The 20,490-nt window shown below is 42.0% G+C and overlaps 1 protein-coding gene and 1 long non-coding RNA gene across 7 annotated transcripts in view; one reads left to right on the top strand and one right to left on the bottom strand.

Moving 5' to 3' along the window:
• The window catches only part of CCSER1 (coiled-coil serine rich protein 1), a 1,080,955-nt gene that overhangs the window by 411,485 nt on the left and 648,980 nt on the right, over nt 1-20,490 (top strand). The gene's annotated exons all lie outside the window — the stretch shown is intronic.
• The window catches only part of LOC117877782, a 67,792-nt gene that overhangs the window by 2,967 nt on the left and 44,335 nt on the right, over nt 1-20,490 (bottom strand). For 2 of the 4 annotated variants that reach the window (XR_004645820.1, XR_004645821.1), the window contains exons 2-5: nt 8,895-8,923; nt 8,626-8,734; nt 8,079-8,168; nt 2,338-2,444 (exon numbers count right to left, since the gene is read on the bottom strand). This is a non-coding gene — a long non-coding RNA (uncharacterized LOC117877782). The remainder of the gene's footprint in view (nt 1-2,337; nt 2,445-8,078; nt 8,169-8,625; nt 8,735-8,894; nt 8,924-20,490) is intronic. The other 2 variants (XR_004645818.1, XR_004645819.1) reach the window with 1 other exon arrangement.

The following is a 20,490-nucleotide window of genomic DNA, read 5'->3' as shown; positions in this document are numbered from 1 at the left end:
TGCTATAAAATATTGCATACATATGTTGAGTCAGGTCTTTTATAAAAGCTTGTGATGCTCTAAACTTATATTTTGCGATATATATACAGGATATGGTTATAGATTTATGGATTTGTGTATATGGAGAACTGGACTCATAAACTTTAGCTCCACCTCAAAGTAAGGTGAGTGATCAGACAGAGAGAATCACCCCCAAAGACAGATGTTTTCAAAAAGGAGATTCAAGGAACAATCCATTGTACAACCCAGGAAAACACAATGATGGACCATTAAAATTAATGGAAAGATACTGGGACAACTGGGGATTTCCCTCCTTTGAATATCTATAGTGACAGAGAGAAAACAAACAAACAAATTGCAAATCCTTTTAAAATGAAAGGGTTTGAAGTGAAATCCAGTGAGAAAGTGGGAGAGAGCCTCTAGGTGGGAAGCTGTCCCTGAAAGGCTGGATTCCCCTCTTCCCTACCTTCCCTGGTATAGCTAGAAGGGTATGCTTGGGTACTGTTCAAAGGCAGTAGGCAACTTGTATTAGAAAAGGGATTGTATCTAATATGGAAGTGTAAAGCCTGAGATTGAGTCTTTGTTTATTTACTGTGTAACTTGTATTGTATACTTTTGCTCTCCCTTAATTTTTTTTTATCTTTGAATCTGTGGTTTACATATTAAATAAACCTTTGGTTTATTTTGCCCCAAGCAGATCTCTGGTGTGCAAATTGTGTGGAATGTGAGAGCCAAAGTAAGGTGGTATCTGGGGGACAGGTTCCACATATTCAGAGGTGACAAACCAGAGGGGAAAAGTCTGTTTCTGATATGTAAGAATTCCAGGAGGATAGACTTGGGGAGACTCAGGATTGGAAGGGCAGTTGGTGTCATTGTGCAAGGAGTAACTAAGGTAATCCCTTGTGTTTGTGGGCAGGCTACTGGTGTCAGGGGTCTCAGCCATAATAATATAACATTAAGGCACCTCAAGGTTACAGGACAGGCAATGACAGAACTCACATGGTCTGGGTGATCCCAAAACATCACAGGGACAAATGAGGTATTTTTGTTTAAGAATGTGGGATATTAAGGCATGCTTGAAGGCTGAGGGAAAGAAGTGGAGAATGGTTGGGTGAGAAAACTAAAGATAGTACAAAGATATTGGGCATTTCTAGGTTCAGGAATAAGGTACAGTTGTGCTATTTAGAAAGAAGGATGTCAGAGCTGAAAGAACAGCAGGTGAATTTGTAGTTGAAGGAATTTACTTGGTCTCTATATTTTCACAAAAGGTACTGCATGGCCCAGAAAGAGAGGATGATAAAGTGAGGGATGATGGGATAGATAGAATAGGGAGAGAATGAAAGGATATAATTTAAAGCAGAAGACACGGATTCAATAGATTGAAGAGAGGTTAGTGAAGAAAAAATACTAACGGAGATTAAGGTGATGATTAGAAACAAGACATTTGGCCATAAAGAGAAGAGTAAGAGTAGTGCTTGGAGAAGATTGGCCCTACAGCAAGAAATAGTGCAGAACTGCAGGTAAAATGGGGAGAGGAAATGAGAGATAGTAGGGTCAGATGGGTTGTAAAAATGGAAGATTAAGTTTCCCAAGATGAAGGTGTAGGTTAGGGATGAGAAGAAAGAAAAGAAATACAAAGTGTCAAAGTTGGAAAAGGAGAAGTAGGAGTTTGGGTAGCAATGGATGTCAGATGAAGGGAGAGAAGAGAGTGGAAGTAAATGAGTTTCAGTGGAGAAAAAAGTACCAACGTAGAGTGACTGGAAGTGACAAAAGCAGTAGAGAAGGAGTCAGACAGCACCAACACAGAATGCAGGATATGGAGAGTGAGAGAAGGAAAGGACAGGTGAGGAGAGCTGGGTTTCAGGAGAGCAAGTCCATGCATCATACTGAGCATATAAGAAATAGATGAAGAGTTCTAAAGGGAGCAGGGGAGTGTTCATGAGGTTTCCCAGAACACAGATTTTGGGTTGGAGATGTTGTCTGGGAATGGATCTGTAGAAGATAGATTTGACCTAGGGAATGTACAAATTTCTCTAGCAACCAGGAAGAAGAGACAGATGAAATGTGGAAGTAACCAGAGGCTTGGTGAGATGGGGAGACATTCAGGAGCTCATGCTTAAAGGAAATGTCATTAGAGCTTGTGGATGCAGGAAAAGAAAAGATAAGAATGCCAAATGGGACAGAGGATGTGCTTTAGAAGTTAAGTGTAAAAAGCATGGTAAGAGATTGAAGTATGCTAATGAAAGACACCCCCCCCCCAAAAAAAAAACCACACAGACAAACACAAAACCCCTCTTCTTCCTTCCCACCACCATATGTCAGTTACTTAGATATGACCTTTTTGAGTGGTTTGCTACACTCAGGAATTTCCTTCCATCATGCAGGAGGATTGCCTCAAGGTCTCTTCCAATCTGGATGATTCTGCTAATTATCACATACTGCATCTGTGGACAGATTTTCCATGGGGGGAAAAAAGAGTGAAATAATTTTGGCCCCTGACTGAAGCCACTGTTGTTGTGCTTGCTTAATAAAAAATAATAACGTTTTTATATCCAGTTAGTTAGCAACGTGATGTTTATTTATATACAGTATCTCCTATATACTTTAGAAAACTGTTTTACTATAGGACCTAATCCTACAGTTAGTAGAGCAAGGGTGCAGCAGTTGATCTACAATCAGCACCACTAAATAGGGCTCTGTTAAGGCTCAGAAGCACAGTTGCAACTTTCATGCGGTAAATAAGCACCCCGACTTTCACAATAAGCCAAAATTCAAGCTAATCTAATTTCAAAACAAGGCCAAAACAAGCCAATCCCTAAGAACCCCAACATTCTATGTGACTAAATTCCCCCGGTGTGCATTCTGGGACTGGTGGGCCTGCTGTGCACCCCTGACTCTCTCCCCCTGCCCTTCCCCCTGCTTTCCCCTTGCCCTCCCTTGCCCCTGCTTGCCAGGAGCTGATAAGAAAAAAAGAATGAGGGGGGGGAAAAAAAAAAGCAACAAGGTACAAGCCAAACACTCGCCAAGGAACTCACAAACCAGTTAAGCCAAAAGCAAGCCAATTTGCATTTTTTGTGTGCGCGGGTTTGGCATGTCTGCTCAAAAGACCATCCACATGCTATGAATTGCAGGATTGGGCCCTTATGTGGTGGTACTATTGTACAGTATATGACATTGGATTCATTATATTTCTGTGCATTAGTCAAGGCTCTTTGATACCAGATGCATGGTTTTTGAATTCCTCTCACTAGTTAAAAAATGCTGCAGGACTGCTGAATTAGTATGTACAATATCTTTCCATTTTAAAAGTGTTGCTGTATGGGAAGAATAGTTAGCATTGATCTATGATGTTAATAAGTCATCTTTATCTCTTCTCTCTTGAATATATTGTTACACAGGCTGTTATTATATCTGTGTTGAGTAAATGTTCTATTTCTTACTTTTTCATTGTTATGAATTTGAGTAAATTACCCTTCTTGATATGTAGTATAAATGATTTCTTATTACTTTTATTCTTGGAGCACTACACATCATTTCACATCAAGCCAACTGCATGGATATGTTGCAAAAAAGTGGGTAAAAAAATTCTAATTTGATGGTTCATTTCCTGAAATGATTATGTCTCTCAGAGGTAATAATGATCACGAGCATATATATTTCTCTATTCAGAAATAAGACAGGGGCATTTCAAGATGTGGGGTTAATGTGCAGCTCATATAGATAAACCAGTCATAATGCAAAAGTATCAAGGCTAACATTCTTACCCCGGGCAAAATATGCTTGGATCTTGAAATCTGAATATCAAGCATGTTATTGCGCAAACTGTTTCGTTAGAGACAAAGCTTGGCTGGAAGTTTACTTCATGCATTGTAAAATTTGATTTTAGCATATGTCCATGCGCATGAGATATGCAAATCTTAAATGGCTTTTATATAAGGGCTTTTAGTTAGTTGTAGGTGCCCAAGTTTTACAGTGCAGCACATGGATTTCAGTTACTCATTTCCCATTTATTTAGCAAACAGCTACATACTTTTAGGGTATGACTGCACAATATCGTCAGGAAAAAATAAAACTGGTAATGTGGTTGTGCTTCATTCCTTTAAAATGCTATTTTTAAAAGAAATATTCAAACCCTGCAAAATGTTTCCAGGGTAAAGAAATAGCAGTTGTTTTGTTCAGTGTACTCTCTGAGCACTTATTCTGTTAAGCTCTTTGTTTTGCTATAAAGTGCCTTGGATTCCTTTGTAGACAGACCCATGATGCCAGAGGCTAGGCCCAATGTTCCTGCTCTTTTTGTTCTTCTGTTTTCGGAATAAATCACTGTCCAAGCTGAGGTGTAAAGCCTGTGAGCTCGATCACTTCCCACTCTTACCCTGTATCCTCCCTCATGCCATCTATCTCTTCACTGTCTCATTCTCACACTCTCCTCCCTGTCCACTGAGTTGTTCTCTCTCCTCATTCATTCCATACCAGACAAATTGCCCCCTCTCCACTATGCATGCTCTTTCCCTCTCACTTTCCCTCCTTCTCTTTCTTACCATTTCTGGCCTACACACTTTCCTCATATTCACTAGGTATGTGTTGGTGATAGGGAGAAGAGAGAAAAGGAGGGAGCCCTGCCTCTTTCCCCCAGGATCAAAAGCAGCTGTGGCTAGGGAAAAGGGAGCCCTTGAGTCCCTTCTCTCCCTACCCATGGTTGGTGGTAGTAGAAATGCCCAGAGGAAGGAGGAAGTACTCTATTCCCTTTACCACCAATGACAGATGGTGGCTGTCACAGTTCAGGGCAACTGCACCTGTATTTACCCTCACTGGTCCAGCAAGTGCACTCACTGTAGGCTTTCAGCTCCTCAGCCACTAACTCGCTTGGGCTCACACATCTCTCTCTCTCCCCCGCTCCCCCTGGCTGGGATTTTTACAGGCTGCACAGTTCCCTGACTACAATTGCAAGTTCTCCAACAAGCCAGCCTACCTATACAGGCCAGTGTGCATGCTTTGCTTTATCCTTAGACTCTATGAAGGGTAGCAATTGCCAGCAGTTATTAGTTACCACACAGGTCTTTCTAAGCAAGCACATTTATTCTTAAGGTGAAAGCATTACAGAGAAAATGTATTCAAACAATAAAGAGAACTTTCACTCATGCTGTTAAGCTCATCAGAGATCACCCCCCAACTCCAACAAGGGGTCTTGGAGGACTCAATCCTTCAAACCCCACAGAGGAGTTTTTCTGTGGTTACAAATTCATAACAGCTCTTTTCAGAACAAGCACACACGTTAATAAGTTAGCTTTAATTAATTAAAGTTAATTAACATTAAAAGGTTAACTTTTATACACCTTAGGCCTTTGCTTTTCAGATTCTGGGAATAGTTAATCAGCAGACAATGATTCTCTCCTCAGGCCCTCACTTCAACAGATTGAGTCTAGACGTGAGAATTTGCATTCACCTCTCCCCCCGAGGTAATTTCTAGGAAGGCCGCTTAACTTTGTTTTTCCCCAAAGTTTGTTCTTGTCTGACATATTGTTAAAGTAGTCCTTTGAAGCTCATAACATTTCCCAAAGTTTACATTGGCCATGTCTCCCCCCTAAAGAAATTACATCCGATCCCATAACAATACATAAACTTTGCATTCAACACTGTGGACCCCAAGTATACTTAAACTTAATTCAATAAGCTTTTTCAGGAAATTGTTGTATCTGTCACAGCAGCACCCAAAAAAGCCAGTCTCTCCTCTCTGCACAGCAGGTGTCTACGGTATGTTCAGTGTCTGCCAACAGGAGTCATTTGTGTGTGTGTGCACATAACTTAGGGGTAGGGTGACCAGATGGGATGAAGAAAATATTGGGATACATGGTGGGGGGGGGGTCCCCGCCGGCAGAGCAACAAAAAAAAAAAATCGAGGAAAAAAAACGTGAAGTGACCACTGGTGATTTCCTTGCAGTTTTCCTTATGGTACCGGGGTTATTCTAGGGGTGAGACTGAAGAAACCTACAGACATGAGCCCCTTGATATTTAGCAAAAACAACGAGGAGTGTTTGTGGCACCTTAGAGACTAACAAATGTATTTGGGCATAAGCTTTTGTGGGCTAGAACCCACTTCATCAAATGCATGAAGTGGAAATTACAGTAGCAGGTATAAATACACAGCACAAGAAAAGATAGGAGTTGCCATATCAAGTTGGGAGGTCAGTCTAACGAGACAATTCAATTAACAGTAGGATACCAAAGGAGGAAAAATCACTTTTGTAGTGGTAATGAGAGTGGCCCATTTCAAACAGTTGACAAGAAGGTGTGAGTAACAATAGAGGGAAATTAGTATGGGGGAAATTAGGTTTTGTAATGACCCAACCACTCCCAGTCTTTATTCAGGCCTAATTTGATGGTGTCCACTTTGCAAATTAATTCCAGCTCTGCAGTTTCACGTTGGAGTCTGTTTTTGAAGTTTTTTGTTGAAGAATGGCCAATTTTAGGTCTGTTATTGAGTGACCAGGGAGATTGAAGTGTTCTCCTACTGGTTTTTGAATGTTATAATTCCTGATGTCAGACTGACCAATTTGTGGTTGAGGGCACAGTTGCAGCTGCTGGCAATGGGGGCCATCACAAGTTCCCTCTCATTAGGCTGCTCACAGCTGAGCCAATGCAGCCTCTGATGTAAAAAGTAGCCTCGTGTAATGAGATGAACAAGGGAGATTATAATAGTATTTGATGCTCAAGTATTTATGTAAAGTGAGGATCAAAGGAGCATGAATATGGCAGAAATTGGCATGAACACTTGCCAAAAAATGTCCTGTGGTCTTTGAACACCTCTGCCTACCCTTACATGTTTGTTTCTTTTTTAGTAACGTATCTTAGGGTCTGATTTAGAGCCTATTAAAGTTTTGGTTTTTGTTTTTTTTTAAGATACCCATGGAGTTCATTGTGTTTTGGATATAGCCCGTAGAGCCTACAAAAGTGGTCACTGTTTTAATCTGCTGATACAAAAAGTGTTATGTTAAATAGATTTTTAGGAATGATAAGACTTAGATTATCCCAGTTGAACTCAGGGCAAAATTTGGTCCAGTGAGTACCAAGTGGATGTAAACCTTAAATCACTATTGCACATTTGCATCCACTTCACACAGGTGTAAATGGTTATATGAGGTGCAAATCAGTGGAGATTCAGGCTATTGATTTAACCTGATATTTCAAACAAACAAACAAACAAACAAACAAAAACAACATGTAGTGGAAATGTAGGATCTTTATTATAGGTGGGTCTGATAGCACCACTTATCAAGGTTGTCTGACACTTCCCATTATAAGCCTTTTTTCAAAGCCTTATACATTTGCAAGGTTTAACCATTTGGGCTTAAATTTTCCATATGTCTCAGGCTAAATTTGTTTGGAAAATTTCAGCCAAAACAGTGCATCCATTTCTGAGAACAAGAGAAAGGAAAAAATATGTTGCTTTGCCTATGTTCAAAAATTCTGGCGACCTTTTCTTTTAAAAGCTTTTGTGTTCCCATGCTCTGCCATCAGTACACCAGATGGTTGTTGCTCACTGAATGAGCAAGTATTCAATATTTTGTTTTTATCTTGTTCAGTGTGTGGCCCCGTGCCTTATTTACTGCACACTATTCAAACCCAGACAGATTTATTTATTTCCTTATGGGGTTTTCTATAGTGCTCTTCACTGTAATATCTGAGTGTTTCCCAAATGTTAATGAATTTATTTTTACAAGACCCCTTTGAGAAGAGATGTTGTTATCCCCATTTTACAGATGAAGAGCTTAGGCAGAGAGAGATTAAGTTCAAAAGTGTGCACTAATTTTGGGTGCCTAATCTGAGACAAACTAGGACCTGATTTTTTCAGAGTCCTTAGCTGTACATATGACTTTATGTTCAAATCACAATTGCCATTGGCTTCAGTTACAGCTGTGAGTGTTTAACACTTCTGCAAATCAGACACCCAGAGAGTGATGAACACATGATTAATGACCACCTCTGAAAGGTTTGGTTTTAGTGACTTGACAAGCATCACGTAGGAACTTTGTGGCATGGTAAGGGAGAGAATCCAGTTCCTCTGGGCAATGTTCCACTACCTTAACCAGAGACCATCCTGTCTCTTCCTGCAGTCCCCTTCCTCATTCACTTTATATCTTCCAACTTCTGCAACAAATCAGGTAGGCGTCCTGTAAACAATAATCTGCTTTACTCCTCAGCCAGTAGCGTAGCTAGCGGGGTGCAGGGGAAGCAGCCGCTTCCCCTCAGCACATGTTCCATAAGCGGCGCCTTTCCAAAAGCGGCCAGAGGAGCAAGGGGAGGGCGCAGACTGGAGGCCCGCAACACGGCCAGCAGCCATGGAGGAGCAGGGGGATGTGGCCGGAGGAGCGGAGGGGGCAGCATGCGGGCCGCGGCCGGAGAAGCGAGGGGGGGGCGCAGGCTGACGTCCTGCAGCGCGGCTGGCAGCCATGGGGGTGGCAGGCGCGGCCGGAGGAGCGGGGGGGAGGCACGGAGGTGGCACGACAGGGCCGGAGGAGCCATGGGGGGAAGGGGCGGTGCTGCCGGAGGAGGAGCCAAGGGGGGGTGCAGAGCGGCCGAAGGAGGAGCCAAGGGGGGTGTGGACAGAGGAGGCGCTAAGGGGGGCACCTTTTTTATGTTTGCTGCCCCTCCTCTGAGAAGCTGGCTACGCCACTGTCCTCAGCCATGATTTATCCCCAGGGCAGGTGCATTCTGTGAACTGAAAGAAGCAAGGGTCCTGTGGAAAAAATAGAAAATCATGTTATTAAAGGTTGTATCATAATGCATATATAATTTTGGCATCTCCTAACTTTTGAGTGCTAGACTTTGCAACCTTAAAAATGTTCTTTTTATTTGGGAGGTGGGGGATGTGTGTAACTGTAAAGGTAATAACTTACTGAAAGATTTCCAGGTCTTGTCATCATCCCTATAAAAATATAATACACATTATGAAATTTTGGGCAGATTTTCAAAAGAGCTCATCTGTCATTAGGTACCTAAACAAAATGGCCAAATTTTTCAAAAAGGCTCAATATGTATGAGCATCCAGTGGGAACTGCTGAAGTCCAACCTTTTTGAGAAATACGCTTGTGCATTTTGGTGTCTAAATGGGAGAAGCATTCTTGAAAATCTGGCCATTTGTGTGTGCTGTACTCATGCTTTTAAGGATCCCTAAGTCAGAGAATGTGAAAAAGAGGATGGATTTCAAAACCTAACATGTTTCCCAACAGACCACTTGTGGATTGTGTCCAAATTGTTTGCAATCTGAGTGTATGGGTTGATCACTGGATGACTATGAGTTGCCAATTTTCCTCCGGCTCAGATTGGCAGAGACCCTCGGGGTGTTTCGCCTTCCTCTGCAGCATGGGGCACGAGGCACTTGCAGGTTTAAACTAGACTTTCTGTAACTTGACGCCTTTAAATCAAGATTTGAGGACTTCAGTAACTCTGCCAGAGGTTATGGATCTATTGCAGGAGTGGGTGGGTGAGATTCTGTAGCCTGCAATGTGCAGGAGGTCAGACTAAATGATCATGACGGTCCCTTCTGGCCTTACATTCTATGAGAGATGTCCACGGTACCTGGAGAACAAAGGCTTGTACTATATTACATTTTGGTGATTTACAGGTATTTTGTTATACATTTTAGGGATACTAAATCAATTGAATAACACACACAGTTGTTTCTTATTACATATTGCTGATATGTGCATGTCTGAGTCTACATCTGTATGTATGACAGAACCTAGGCTCACACTTCATTAGTAATTTCAGTTTGCATTTCTTCTGTCCAGTGTGTTTCTCTGGAACATAAAACCTTAAAAATTAGCTAGTAGCAGCACAGTAAATAGACTATCTAATGCAATCTTCTAGTATTTAGTATTCATATTCCTCTGCAAAGCCATCTGACAAAAAAATATGAATCACTATCACTGTTCCAGACATGCTTCTCTGTCCCCTGGTAAGTTTTTTTAGGAAAAGTTGCCTGATAAATGAAAGATACTTAATAGATATCTGGGGCACCTCATTTGCAGCAGCTTTGCAATTTCTTTCTGACTAGGGTTTTTCTAGGCTGCATAGTTCCCTGCCTACACTGTGGATTTCCCAGAAAGTCAGGCTGCCTAAGCAGGCTTGTTTTGCCTTCTCCTCAAAGGTTATAAAGAACGTAATTTCCACACAGCTCTTATTCTTAAGGTGAAAGCATTACAGCGAATACATTTTTAAATAATAAAAGAACCTACATGTATGCTAATAAGCTTACCAGAGATCACCCTCAAAACCCAACAAAGGCTTTGGTAGGAGTCAGTACTTCAAAACCCACCAAGGGGTTTTCTTGTGGTTACAAGTTAACAACAGCCTTAACTCAGAACAAGCACAGCCATGTATAGTTTAGTCTTTCATACAGGTTGAGTAGTTGATCTTCAGATTCCAGGCAGGGCCTGCTCCAGGCACTAGCCCACCAAGCTTGTGCTTGGGGCAGCACCTGGAGGGGGGCGGTGCGGTGCTCCGGCTCTGGCCACGGGGGAGAGCGGAGCCGCGGCGGGCTCTCCGCCCTCCTCCCAGCGCTCTGGCCGCCAGGGAGAGCGGAGCCGCGGCGGGCCCGGCACTCTGGCCGCCAGGGAGAGCGGAGCCCCGGCTGGGCTCTCCGGCCTCCCCCCGGCACTTTGGCCGCCGGGGAGAGCGGAGCCCCGGCCGGCACTCCACCCTCCCCCCGGCGCTCTGGCCGCCGGGGAGAGCGGGGCCGCGGCGGGCTCGCCGCCCTCCTCCCGGCGCTCTGGCCGCCGGGGAGAGCGGAGCCGCAGCGGGCTCTTCACCCTCCACCCGGCGCTCTGGCCGCCACTCCGCCCTCCCCCCGGCGCTCTGGCCACCAGGGAGAGCGGAGCCGCAGCCGGGCTCTCCGCCCTCCTCCCGGGGCTCCGGCCGCCAGCGGAGCCGTGGCAGGCTCACCGCCCTCCCCCCGGCACTCTGGCTGGTCGGGGAGAGCGGCCTGCAGCCGGGCTCGGTGCCCTCCCCTGCCGCACTGGGTGGTGGGGGGAGGAGCGGGGGGCGGCAGGAGGCTTTTTTGCCTGGGGCGGCAAAAAAGCCAGAGCCGGCCCTGATTCCAGGAACAGATAATCAGCAGAGAAAGGCCCACTCCACATAAACATGATACATAAACCATTCATTTAATACAAAGGACCCCAAATATCCTTAAACGTAATTCAAGAAGGGTTCCCACGGCTATTGCAGGAAATTGCCATATCTGTCACATATGACTGCGTTGTGTCATCAGAGTGGCAAAAAGTTACTGTGATCCTGGTCGGTATGTGCTCCATGCTGGACTCACACGTTGGTTGATGCAACATTCCCTGCAGACACAGGGATATCATTTGTGCTCAGCTGATTATCACTGTGTGAACCTCAACTTGGCTGGACTCTAACAAATCCTCTGAGGGTTTCACAATATCCTAAAATTAAATGGTGTGTGTACGTGCCAGGCTTAGCCAAGATAGCACTAGCTTTTCCGGCTCTTTTGTCATGTCATTTTTCTCATTTTAAATACAAATTGTGTGTGTTAGATTAAAAACAAATCCTCATCCCACCCCCTGCTGTTTTCTTGCCCCCCCAGAGTGTTTTCTTTCTGGATTGTGAGCCCCTCTGGCACATAATACTGAACAGGCAATTTACATGCAGGAGGATAAAGGGTCCACAATTTGAATTTCTCACTTATGTACATTATACAAAGAGCATGTTTGGCACATTTTCCACAGGGAGTGAACTAAAGTGTGCTGGCTGCTGTATATTATTATCATAAGAAATGGGCCTTTATATGCTCTTTGATATTTATTTTATGAACTAAAACGATGAAGGTTTTAATGCTGTTGCTGCTGTTTGTACTGTAATTGTGCTGGGATGGGGGAAGCAAAAGCATGGGAGTGAATAGCTTATGGGAACTGTTCTTACAGTTTCAGCTTTCTCCAACTTAGGGGTATGAAATGTGTTTTGTAAAAGAGCACTGAGAAATATTTATCCTTTTTATGCTCCAAATGATCCCTCTAGGGCTTAAAGGGTTCTGAGGATGGAGACTGTCTTCTTTATGAAAACAGTAACATAATTAAAAAATATATTGGTTTTTCACGTAGTGAAAATCCTTAGATTTTAATAAGAATGAGACTGTGTAGTGCAAGCTAGATTACATATTGTTTCTGTGTAATAGTCTCCAATACAAATATCTTTAGAGACCATCTTGCGTATCACTTAAACAGCAAGGTAAGATTTAGCAGGTCTATTACCTTTCTTTCATTTTTTCATCATACTAAAATGTTTTCCATAATACAGTCAGGAAAAAGAATTGTTAATGCAAGGCAATCAAAGGCTTTTAGTAAAATCTTCCTTGTAGAATAGCTATTTTTAAAAAATGCCCACGAACTGTAACTAGGCGGCTATGGTGGCCCATTACTCCTGCCTTTTGGCTAGAATAATCTATTTTTCCTGTATGTTTCTGTTTAATAAAAAAAATGTTGGGAAAAGAATAACATGCAGAGGACTAAGAGCCATTTTATAAATGAGTTTCATAAAAGCCCCTTTTTATTAAAATCTTATATTCTTGGATTATAAGGGAGTAGCAGATTACTTCCCTTGTGAAGCAAGGGGGGAAATAGAGAAGGATCTATGACTCTTCCCTGAATGGCTCTTTGGGCAGTGCAGCGATGCGAGGCATAGGACTGATGGATGGGTCTACCCAGCAATCTCTAATTACCCAGTTATACGTAGAACTGCACTCTGCTCCGAATAACACAGTATATCAGTTTTTTCTCTGTCATTTCTTGACGTCTGAGTGCTTGATTGTTAAACTACAACTTTGCATTGACCCAACTAGCTCGTGTGGAATTTCCTTGTTAGTTTTGTGTTGTTTGTTTTTATTTAAAGGGGGGGAATGTACAGAAATTCCCACTGGAGCTTGCTAGTTCCATGACCCGCACAGGGCTGGCCCAAGCCGCTCGCCCAAGGACAGCCCCACCAGGGCTGGTCCAAGCCACTTGCCCGACCCTGCCTGTCCCCCTGCATGGGGTTGGCATCACTGCTAACTCCCTCCTGCCCTGCATGTTCCTCCGCATCCCACCCCACCTTTTTGACAAAAGTGGGCATTTATCCTGTTAGCTCTTGCCAACTGATCCAGTCAGCAAGAGTAAATATGACAAATGCCCACATTTGTCAAAGTAGTCAGGATGGCCAGGGCAGGGCTTAAAAAAGGGACTGTCCTGGTGAAAAAGGATGTATGGTCACCCTAATAATACTTTCTTTCACCTCTCCCTTGTCTGTCTTTGTCTATTTAGATTACAAGCTGTTTGGGTTGGGAACTGCCTCTCACTGTTCGTGTGTTTTTTTTGAAACTGTCATTCTGTGTGTTCAACCCAGTTAAGTTTCTTGTCCCGTAAATTTCTTTGTTCCTGATTGTGTCCTCCATGAGTGGTTTGCCTTATTTATTTATTTATTTGTTTATTTTTAAAAATGCCTCAGTGAGGGTTTTTACTTTAGCTGCCATGCTCCAGTTAATTTTGAGATGCCCATCTCAATGTTTATTTGTCTTTTGCTTTCCACTGATTAATTCTAGTAGGAAGCAGCTGTGAATAGTGAATTGACAATATGGAGTGGCTCTGGGGCTTTGGCAGTTGGTAAGATTTTCAAAGTGCGGAAATAACAGGTGTCTCATGCCATCACAAGTTGTAAAGAACACCCAAAGCATAAGAATAACATTCTATCTTCACACTGGCAACGGCAAACAATAGGCTTGATTGTTCTGTCATTTGCTTCTGCTATGCAGAGCAAGAGAATAATTCCCTTCTTGGAACAATAGTCAGGTTTTTGTGTCCGGGCTGACTGTATCACACGGACGTGTTCAGAGGTGAAATGCCTTATCCACGATGTTTGATCACTTTCGAATATGTGTCTCTCTCCAAAATGGATGCATTTGAGAGACAAGAAATGCAGTTGCTTGAATTTTTATGTCCAAGTGAAAGGGGCAGAGGAGTAGGTGAAGAAAAGAACACAAGTCCAGATTGTCAGCTGATGCAAAGCAGCCTAGCCCCATGGAAATCCTTCTCCTCTATTCCTCATTCTGTGAAGAGAGCGTGGTTGGAGGGCTAGTTCTGCGGGATTCTGGGGATGATATATGGTGATGTCTCCTTCTTTTTCTAAGGTGAGGGGTAATAATAGCTCCTAGCATCTGCCATTGGACACAGGTCTTTTTTGGTGCCTGGGAGGTTTTCTGGTTGCCTGTTCTTCCCTTTTCTTTCCCCTGTTAATGGGGAGGGACTCCTCTTTTAAGCCCTGTTGTGTGGAATAGAGCAACCTGATGGTTTCTCAGTCTGTGTGTGTATGAGAGGAAATTGGTGATAGGGGAAGAAAGAATAAGTCTTAGCCCCATAGATGTAGTAAATTATGCTGAAACTGCTATCTGAAGCAGGAGCTGTTGCCATATCAAACAAACTTTGTGCTCTTCCTGCTACATGAGATTCCTTCTATGTCATCAAAAGGGGAACCGGTTCTGTCTTTCTGCAACCCAGCAATAAGGGGAGGGAATTAAAAATACTAAACAGGAATGAATCTTTTTACAGTTGTAACATATGTATTTTAAACTCAAGATTAATTTCTTCCATTCAGTTTCTTTAGTAGTGAAAGTATAATACTTTTTAAAGAATCCACACTGCTTTAACTTTGCTTTGAGACATCAAAACGGCTCCACTGGAAAACATAATAGAAAAGTGAATCTCTTTTTGTTAGATATTAGAATTCCACATTCAACTGAGAGAGACAGGGGAGACCAGAGATGAAAGTTTGTAAGTAGAGTTATGGATTCTGGAACATTTTAGTAGAATTTCAAATTGCCTTTGATCTTCTCCTGAATTAGAACAAAAATGAACATTACTAGAAAATGGACTTTTGGAATTAGAAAGAGGAAGTTCCTCTTGTTGAAACAATAAAGACCATTACACAATGATGTCCTCAGCCAGTAGTTTCAGGTATTACACTCCCATGCATCTCTGTTTTTCTAGCTCTCTTGGAGCTATGCAGTAATATAATCTCATGCTATGTTCTCATCAGATCAGGTCGGTATTTTGACAGGAGACCTTCATGGAAATCACTGCTCATGGTAAGGAGAGGAATTAAGTGGCACTCCTCCCTTTCACATTATATTGCAACAATGCTTTAGCATGGTGAAATTCCCTAGACTTTCTTCCAAAAGGCATGTTAGCTCCCAGTATCCCAGTCATAAGCTATAAATTAAATTATGCTATTTTAAATGTTCCCTGTTTAATTGGATACTGTATTGTTCTTTACTTACTGTCCAAAAGCTGTCAGGTAGTGTTGTTTTGTGTGATGACAGCTGACATGTATTCTTCTTAGAGGATGTTGCATTTCAACAGTGAGTGGAATTATATATTTTATTAAAATGTGTTTATTTGGATGTAAGCAATAATAGAAAGGAACACTTATCTGAGGCTCTGATTGCCTCTGCCACAAATGCCAGGAACAAAATAAAATGTAATAGCAGCTCCTCATAAAATACACAAATCTCCCGCTCCCCCTTAGAACTAATACTTATTAAGCCCAACCCTGTATGTATCTCTATTGATAGCCTTATAGGTACAGTAGCATATCAAGTAGCATTTGTAAACCACTTCTAGGATTCTTCAGTATGGAAATCACTATATTGACTGTAAATCCAGAAAGCCTCCAATTGCAGCCAATAGTTTTTAGATGCAGATAACTATATACAGAGATACATGTCTAAAAGTGGGGGTTTTGCTTCTTCATAATCTTGGTAATTTCTAGTTACTTACAAACATAATTACCAAGTTGTATGTAAAAATGTGGTAACACCTCTACCCCTATATAACACGACCCAATATAACATGAATTCGATATAACGTGGTAAAGCAGTGCTCCGGGTGGGGGGGGGGAGGGGGCGCCGCGGGGCTGTGCACTCCAGTGGATCAAAGCAAGTTCGATATAACGCGGTTTCACCTATAATGCAGTAAGATTTTTTGGCTCCCGAGGACAGTGTTATATCAGGGTAGAGGTGTAATTGAATGCAGATTAGGATACCTAACTATTTTAAGTAGTCCCAGAATATATAAAGTTAGAAATACGGTATAAATACTTAAATAGAAAATGTATACTAACAACTCTTTAAACCAACTATTTCTTAAATTAAATCATATTGTTGGGGCGGGAACAAAATCTAGAAGAGCAGCATCACTGCTTTCTTTAATAATCCAGATCCGACAAAAACAAATCAGCAAAGGAGAGGAGAAAGGTTATATAATGAAATGATGTCTTCGGCCTTCTTTCTCGACAGATTTGCATATTTCAGTGACTGCCTTGACAGTTTTATCCTTCTAACAACTATTTTTAACATTATAGGTAGTGTAGACTGTAAAATGTAAATCCATCGGATTTCTCTGGTTTTTGCACTAGAGGCCTTAGGTATGATGATTTATCCTTCTGTGTTGCCTTATCATCCCAGTAGGATCAGCAGAGCTTATGCAAATCCCAGTTTGTAGAGAACTGAGAACAAAGTGATCCCATCTATGAACAGTGTTTCTGCTCTTCTGTTTAAAGGTCTGAGTGGAAGTGGAATAAAACCTACTAGATTTCTTTGATTATCCTCACCTGCTTGCTTTAAAAAGAGAAAAATAATTTTCCTGTGTTTTTTATTCCTCAGAGTTTTAAGCCTTACATTTTCAAGTATTATATTCTGTCTCTGTATCACCTTTTCCATGGCAGAGAACACATTACCTGTAAAACATAATTTTAGCATTTTGAAAAATCTAATCTAATGCTTTTTATCCTGAAGAAAGATAATAAAGGTCAGAAACCTTTCACCGGGGCTTTTTAGAGAGTTTCGCAAGTGCAAACTCAAGTGGACTAGATTTTTAGAGTGACTCTTCTCTTCTCCCTAGATTTGAATGTAAGATTTAAAGAGCCCTATCCTACTGCATTGTGACTTTTTCATCTTAAGAACATAAGTGCTTTATAACAAGTGTAATTAATGTCATTCAATGGCAAGAGATTTTAGGAGTTGTGGGCTCCTAGTCCTATGATTAGGGCCTGGCCAAATTCACAGTCCATTTTGGTCAATTTCATAGTCATAGGATTTTTAAAATAGTCAGTTTCACAGTTTCAGATATTTACATCTGAAATTTCATGGAGTTATTACCATGGGGGTCCTGACCCAAAAGAGGGTTGGGGGGGGGGGTTGCAAGTCTATTGTAGGAGGGTTGCAGTGTTGCCACCCTTACTTCTGCGCAGCTGCTGGTGGAGGAACTGTGTTCAGAGCTGGGCAAATGGAGAGCAACAGGCAGCACAGATGCAAGGGTCGCATGGTATGTGTGTGGAGGTCATCATTTTTTGGGGGTGGGCAACCGCCCAGGGCCCCGTAGTCAGGGGAGCACTGTGGTACATACACACACTCACTCAGCCCAATGCCCTTTTATCCCCCAAGCACTGGGCCTGGAGCAGGGGAGGGGGAGGGCTGGGGGCAAGGGTGTTGGAACCTTTATAGGAGTGGGGGGACACTGATGCTGAAACCCGTGGGGGGGGGCACCAGAGGTTGTGCCCCCCCTTTTATCATGGGCATAGTTTGGTGGCAGGGGGTGGCATTGCTCCCCCCCTCCAAAAACAAACAAACTATGTGACTAGCAGCTGGAGCCCCGCGCATGGTAGGAGCCATGGCTGCGGAGTCCCCAGCCCTGCCCCTCCCCGGCAGATTTCACTGGGGAGATCAGATTTTACAGACTGTGGCATGTTTTTCACCACTGTGAATTTGCTAGGGCCCTACCTATGATACTTCCTTCACCTCCTTAAATGTGTGCGCAGAAGGGACTTCTCAGATTTACTCCATGTTCCCCTGAGAACAATTTTCAGACTCCATAACTGTTGTGAAAAAATATAACAAGTTGGCTTGTTGACAAACTTCTCATGGAAATATTTTTGTGGCAAATATTTTCATGGAAAAATATTCTCCCATTTTTTCTACCTCTGATTTGCACCATCAATTATACTTGAAGCAGACACTCTGTTATACCCACTTGACACTAGTGTGACTTGTTTTGAAGTCTCTTGTGTCAGACTGGTGAGTCAAAATGCAGGCTTGCAAGTGAACAGAAAACATGAGACTGGGAAGTATTATAAATGTTATCAAACATCACAAGTCCTCTTTTGTGAAACTCACAACATAGCAAAATATGCTAAATAATGTTCAAATTAACTTGTCTCCATGCTGTCAAAAAAAAAAAAATCCAAAATATCAGACAAAAAGCAGTGGAAACCAGGAATTTATTTTTGTTGTGAAACGTTAAAAATGAAATAGAAGAAGGTCCCCAAAGAGAGGCATCCAGCACTGTTTTGTATTGCTCTTGGGGGCATTTATAAATGTCATTTAAGTACTTGTAATTGACAAGTCAGTTACACAGTTTTTGGATTGGGACTGCTAATTTTCCCTTTGTCTTCAGGTAACCAATTTTGACAGATTCACTTTCTTCCTTGTCATTCCATAAAAAACATATTTCAAACCCCAGATCTTTACACAGCTTATTCACATAGCAAGAATACTACTGAATAAAGACTTTGAAGCACATAATCTTTTAAAATAAATTTAGCTTCACTACAAAAGATACCATCTAACTGGTTTTATGAGACGTCCTCCTAGACTGCTGGCCATTATGTCACAAAGCTCAAATCTAATTCATTTATTTAAATCAGGCCACAGTTGTTCTAGAAAACGTTTATAGCCTGAAATCTCTGCAAAATAGAGATAGGCCTGAACTGCTAACATTCTCAGTTGTGAGGTATCTGGACCTAAACTTTGTACATGGTTCTTGTCTGTAATGGGCTGAACTGTGTCCTAGAGTGGAGCACCACAAACTCTGGAGCGCGGGCCCATCCCTACACCACAATAATTAAGACACCCAATAGAAGCTTTAAAAAGAATGTTCGCTGTCAGAAACAAATAGTGTTATGCATTCAGCATATAATGTGTCTTTCAATTCCCTACATCCTATCATAACATTTGATCACCACCCATGTGAAATTTTGAGGGGGAAAAAAAGCTCACAATCAGACGGTAACAATCTGCATATGCTGTTAGGTGCAGACTCAGAGTAACATATGTCAGTGTTCTAGGATGAAAAACTTTGCCTTTAAATGAAAAGTGGCTGGGTTCCCTATGGCTTTGTAACATCAACATTATAAAAAGGATGAATTAATTTGATATCGGCCATATTTGTTTTTTATCATCTCACTGCAAACCAGGTGGAAAACAACATTATAATATTCCTCAGTCCTGCCACAGGAACAGAACTTTCTCCCTTTGTGACAAATGCCTTTCACTATATGCTCCACTGAATGGGGGTGGCTCTCTCTGGAGAGGTCACTGCAGAATGGAAGACTGTTATCATCCTTCCACTCTTTGTACCCAGCAGTCTTTTGCATTCTGGGCTTTGTTTCAAAGACAATTGAACAAAGATAGTGATCAGTGTTTATGCTGCTTGGTGTGAATGGAAACCTTCCCCTTTGCTACCAGGCAGCTACTGTTATCTGGTTTTAAATGTCAGGCACTCTTCAGTGTGCAAAAAAAGAGAAAATGAGATAACATTCAGGGAGGCCTAAGTTGGAGCCAAAAGTATGGTATTAGGAGATAGGTGTTCACACCTTCTATGAAGGGATTGAAAAGAAATGCAAAAAGTTACCTAGGGAATACACTTCTCAACATAGCCCTTGCTGTTATATATTGTGGTTGAGTAGCGAAACTATCCTTGAAGTTCAGATAGCCAAGGCTAAACACATACTTATGCTCATACACTCATTTTGTATTCCTACTCCTCTATTTAATTATTGTGGCTGGCTATTTAAATGTTCTATTTAAACACAAAGGAACACCCAGTCCCTGTCTGAAGAATTTACAGTCTAAACAAAGAAGGCAAACAACAATAAGGAATCAAAATGTTATGGTTATGCTAGGTACATATCTTACTTGTTTTTCCTCCATTCTCATTCTCTTCCTCCATCCAGACATCTCTCCCCTTCTTTCTTTCCCTTTTGCAAGGTGTCTCACCCAATCTGCTTTGCTATTATTGTCCCAATATGCCCTCCCTCCATGCTTCCTGCCCACCCCAAAGCACAGATGAGTTTTAGCATGACTATGAGGTTTGCTGGACAACAGCCAATCAGATAATTTCCCTGATAATGGAAGCTTCTCAAGGTTGTGGGGGGGTCCCTGAGTGCACATATGGGTGAACGATACCATCCCAAAGCATTCAAAAATCATGAATAAGGCCCCAGGAAATCATGAAATTGCTTAAAAATCTATTAGCGTTCTTCTTCTTTGTCTTCTGGATTCTGAGCCTTTAGGGTGTACTTGGGTCACATTTTCAAATTTTCCTCTGCAACTGTGAGGGCTAGGAATAATGAAAGATGAGATTCTCATTGAATCATTTGACTCCAGGAGCTTGA

This window comes from Trachemys scripta, chromosome 5 (assembly GCF_013100865.1).
Source record: "Trachemys scripta elegans isolate TJP31775 chromosome 5, CAS_Tse_1.0, whole genome shotgun sequence".
In the NCBI taxonomy this organism is placed as follows: Eukaryota; Metazoa; Chordata; order Testudines; family Emydidae; genus Trachemys; species Trachemys scripta.
This window is presented reverse-complemented; position numbering and strand designations above follow the sequence as displayed.